We start from the raw sequence: 5,348 nt of genomic DNA on the forward strand, positions 1-5,348 counted from the left end.
TCTCTCTCTCTCTCCTGGGTTTTCTCTCTCTCTCTCTCTCTCTCCCCCGGGTTTTCTCTCTCTCTCTCTCCCCCGGGTTTTCTCTCTCTCTCTCTCGGGTTTTCTCTCTCTCTCTCTCCCCCGGGTTTTCTCTCTCTCCTGGGTTTTCTCTCTCTCTCTCTCTATCTCTCCCGGGTTTTCTCTCTCTCCCGGGTTTTCTCTCTCTCTCTCTCTCTCCCCTCCCCAGGTTTTCTCTCTCTCTCTCTCTCCCCCGGGTTTTCTCTCAGTCTCTCACTCCCGGGTTTTCTCTCTCTCCCCCGGGTTTTCTCTCTCTCCCGGGTTTTCTCTCTCTCTCTCTCTCTCCCGGGTTTTCTCTCTCTCTCTCTCCCGGGTTTTCTCTCTCTCCCTTTCCCCGGGTTTTCTCTCTCTCCCGGGTTTTCTCTCTCTCTCTCTCTCTCTCTCTCCCCCTCCCTGGGTTTTCTCTCTCTCGCTCTCTCTCTCGGGTTTTCTCTCTCTCTCTCTCTCTCTCTGGTTTTTCTCCTCTCCCGGGTTTTCTCTCTCTCTCTCTCTCCCGGGTTTTCTCTCTCTCTCTCTCTCTCCCCCGGGTTTTCTCTCACTCTCTCTCTCCCGGGTTTCTCTCTCTCTCTCCCCCGGGTTTTCTCTCTTTCTCTCTCTCCCGGGTTTTCTCCCTCTCTCTCTCTCTCTCCCGGGTTTTCTCTCTCTCTCTCTCTCCCGGGTTTTCTCTCTCTCTCTCTCTCCCGGGTTTTCTCTCTCCCGGGTTTTCTCTCTTTCTCTCTCTCCCGGGTTTTCTCTCTCTCTCTCCCCCGGGTTTTCTCTCTTTCTCTCTCTCCCGGGTTTTCTCTCTCTCTCTCTCTCTCTCTCTCGGGTTTTCTCTCTCTCTCTCTCTCCCGGATTTTCTCTCTCTCTCTCTCTCCCGGGTTTTCTCTCTTTCTCTCTCTCCCGGGTTTTCTCTCTTTCTCTCTCTCCCGGGTTTTCTCTCTTTCTCTCTCTCCCGGGTTTTCTCTCTCCCGGGTTTTCTCTCTCCCGGGTTTTCTCTCTCTCCCGGGTTTTCTCTCTCTCCCGGGTTTTCTCTCCCCCGGGTTTTTTCTCTCTCCCTTTCCCCCGGGTTTTCTCTCTCTCTCTCCCCCGGGTTTTCTCTCTCTCTCTCTCTCCCAGGTTTTCTCTCTCTCTCTCTCTCTCCCGGGTTTTCTCTCTCTCTCTCTCCCGGGTTTTCTCTCTCTCTCTCTCCCGGGTTTTCTCTCTCTCTCGCCCGGGTTTTTCTCACTCTCTCTCCCCCGGGTTTTCTCTCACTCTCTCTCTCCCGGGTTTTCTCTCTCTCTCTCTCCCCCGGGTTTTCTCTCTCTCTCTCTCTCCCGGGTTTTCTCTCTCTCTCTCTCTCCCGGGTTTTCTCTCTCTCTCTCCCGGGTTTTCTCTCTCTCTCTCTCTCTCCCGGGTTTTTCTCACTCTCTCTCTCCCGGGTTTTCTCTCTCTCTCCCCCGGGTTTTCTCTCTCTCTCTCTCTCCCGGGTTTTCTCTCTCTCTCTCTCCCCCGGGTTTTCTCTCTCTCTCCCGGGTTTTTCTCACTCTCTCTCTCTCCCGGGTTTTCTCTCTCTCTCTCTCCCCCGGGTTTTCTCTCTCTCTCTCTCTCTCTCTCCCGGGTTTTCTCTCTCTCTCTCTCTCCCGGGTTTTCTCTCTCTCTCTCTCTCCCGGGTTTTCTCTCTCTCTCTCTCCCGGGTTTTTCTCACTCTCTCTCTCCCGGGTTTTCTCTCTCTCTCCCCCGGGTTTTCTCTCTCTCTCTCCCGGGTTTTCTCTCTCTCTCTCCCCCGGGTTTTCTCTCTCTCTCCCGGGTTTTTCTCACTCTCTCTCTCTCCCGGGTTTTCTCTCTCTCTCTCTCCCGGGTTTTCTCTCTCTCTCTCTCCCCCGGGTTTTTCCTCTCTCTCTCTCTCCCGGGTTTCCTCTCTCTCTCTCTCCCGGGTTTTCTCTCTCTCTCTCTCCCGGGTTTCTCTCTCTCTCTCTCCCCCGGGTTTTCTCTCTCTCTCTCTCCCCCGGGTTTTTCCTCTCTCTCTCTCTCCCGGGTTTCCTCTCTCTCTCTCTCCCGGGTTTTTCCTCTCTCTCTCTGTCCCGGGTTTCCTCCTCTCTCTCTCTCCCGGGTTTTTCCTCTCTCTCTCTCTCTCTCTCCCGGGTTTTCTCTCTCTCTCTCTCTCTCTCCCCCGGGTTTTCTCTCTCTCTCTCTCCCCCGGGTTTTCTCTCTCTCTCTCTCTCTCCCGGGTTTTCTCTCTCTCTCCCCCCCGGGTTTTCTCTCCCCCGGGTTTTCTCTCCCCCGGGTTTTTTCTCACTCTCTCTCTCCAGGCCTCAGGCCTCCCGCTCTCTCTTTGTTCCGGGTTTCTTGCCGCCCGAGCGCGGGGCGGAGCGACCGAGTCCCGTCTTCCTGCCGCCGGGGAACCCCCCCCCAAAAACCCCCCAGCCAACCCGAAATCCGACTGAGGCCCCCCCCAACCGACCCGAAACCCCCTCCTCACCCCCGATAACCCCCCCCCCCACCATGGATAACCCCCATTAACCCCCCCCCCCCCGGATAACCCCCATTAACCCCCCCCTCCCGGATAACCCCCATTAACCCCCCCCTCCCGGATAACCCCCCCCCCCGGATAACCCCCACACCCCCCCCCCCCCCCCCCCCCGTCCCGGATAACTCCCATAACCCCCCCCCCGGATAACCCCCACACCCCATGGATAACCCCCATTAAGCCCCCTGATAACCCCCATACACCCCGCCTCCCGGATAACCCCCTTTACCCCCACCCCGCCCCCGGATAACCCCCACACCCCAGCCTCAGGGGGGAAACCCCCCCCGGACTCCAAACACCCCCCCCCCCCCCCCCCCCGGTACCCCAAACTCCCCCGGGACCCCATACCCCCTCCTCACCCCGGATAACCCCCATACCCCAGCCTCGTGGGGGGGAACCCCCACCCGGAGTCCAAACCCCCCATCCCCCCCCCCCCCCCGGGACTCCAAACCCCCCCCCCCAGGACCCCAAACCCCCCTCCAGCCCCCCTCCTCTCCAAACTCTCCCCCCCCCTCCCGGGACCCCTCTCCTACCCCCTCCTCTCCCGAGACCCCAAACCCCCCTCCAGCCCCCCTCCTCTCCAAACTCCCCCCCTCCCCACGGGACCCCTCCTCTCCTACCCCCTCCTCTCCCGAGACCCCAAACCCCCCTCCTCTCGTACCCCCAAACACAAAACACCCCTTTACCCCCAGCATCAAACCTGACTCCCAAACCCAATTTCCCCTCCCTCAAAACCTGTGTTGAATCCCTACATTGCTGATGAGTGTCCAGGGACTCTGTTAATGCAGCACAATCTGCATCTTGTTCTAGGTTCAGATAATGTACTGGTATTAGTGAGTTATAAAACAAGCGAACACAATTCAAATCCCATAACAGGCAAGTCTGAGAATTTAAAGACACTTTTAAAATTCTGGAAATAAAAAACCAAGTGTGATCAAGAAGATAAAAACAAAAAACTACTGCGGATGCTGGAAATCCAAAACAAAAACAGAATTACCTGTAAAAACTCAGCAGGTCTGGCAGCATCGGCGGAGAAGAAAAGAGTTGACGTTTCGAGTCCTCATGACCCTTCACTTAGTTCTGTTGAAGGATCATGAGGACTCGAAACGTCAACTCTTTTCTTCTCCGCCGATGCTGCCAGACCTGCTGAGTTTTTACAGGTAATTCTGTGATCAAGAAGATATCGCATTGTCATGAAAATCCATCCAGTTCATTAAAATGCCCTTTAGGGAAGGAAATCTGCCATGCTTATCCAGCCTGGGTCTTTATGTGACTCCAGACCTTTGACTCTGAAGCGGCCACTTGGTTCTATAAAACCCACAACCAGCAGGTTCAAGAAGAGGGAGATAGCGGTAATGTCACTGGACAGGTAATCCAGAGGGCCACTCTAATGCTCTGGGCTCATGGGTTCAAATCCCGCAATGGCAGTTGGTGGAATTTAAATTCAACTAATAAATCTGGAATATAAAGCTAGCCATGAAATCATCAACAATTGTCATAAAGACCCATCTGGTTCACTAATCTCCCTTTAGGGAAGGAAATCTGCAGTCCTTACCCAGTCTGGCCTACGTGTGACTCCAGACCTACAGCCATGTGGCTGACCCTTAACTACCACCTGAAATATTCAGTTCAAGGTCAATTAGGAATGAGCAACAAATGCTGGCTTTGCCAGTGATGCCTGCATCCCATGAAAGAATAAAGACTGTGGTGACTCATTACCATTGCCTCAGGGCAATCAAGGATGAGCAATTAATACCAACCTTTCCAGCAATGCTCACATCCCGAGAATATTTTTTTATATAAATGCGCGCGGATTTGAATATCGTAACAAAGATCTCATTTATTTTCACCAAGAGATTTGCACGTTTGCCTTCCAAGTACTCCCCGTTCCGAGAAATGTCCACATAGCTCATTATGGCTGAATCTCATTAATTGAGTTCTTTATCCAATTTCCAAACCTGTTCACTGCTCTGTACTCAGCCTCCAGCTGCTAACCTCCCCCTTACCCCCGCCCCCTGATCTTGTCAAATGGTGATCTTGGTTAGTGTCTGTATTGTACCACATGGTGGCAGCTCTGCTGCATGGATCAGGGCAACAAGACCAGAGACACTCCGAACTGTGGGAGAGATAGAAAGAGGAAGGATAAGAAAGACGAAGAGAGAAAGCAAGAAATAAAGAGGGAAAGAAAAAGTGAGAAAATGGGGCATGCTAGCATAGTGGTTATGTTACTGGATTAATAATCCACAGGCCTGGACTAATGATCCAGAGACGTGAGTTCAAATCACACCACAGTCACTGAGGAATTTAAATTCAGTTTAATTAAATAAAATATGGAATAAAAAGCTAGGATCAGTAACGGTGATCATGAAACTACTGGATTGTCATGAAATCCATCTGGTTCACCCTAATGTTCTTTAGGGAAGGAAATCTTCTGCCCTTACTCTTACCCAACCTGGGTCTGTATGTGACTCCAGACCCACAGCAATGTGGTTGACTCTTAACTGTCCCTCTGAAATAGCCCAGCGAGCCACTCATTTGTATAAGGATGGGCAATTAGGGGACACAGTCTTAGAATAGGGGGAAGGTCGTTTCAGACTGAGATGAGGAGGAATTTTTTCACTCAGAGGGTAGTGAATCTTTGGAACTCTCTGCACCGGAGGGTTGTGGAGGCTCAGTCATTGAATATGTTGAAAACTGAGACTGATAGGTTTCTACATATTAAAAATATCAAGGGATACGGGGATAGTGCAGGAAAATGGTGTTGAAGTAGATCAGCCGTGATCTCATTGTAAGGAGGAGCGGA

The sequence above is a fragment of the Cetorhinus maximus genome, chromosome 20 (assembly GCF_964194155.1).
Source record: "Cetorhinus maximus chromosome 20, sCetMax3.hap1.1, whole genome shotgun sequence".
NCBI lineage: Eukaryota > Metazoa > Chordata > Chondrichthyes > Lamniformes > Cetorhinidae > Cetorhinus > Cetorhinus maximus.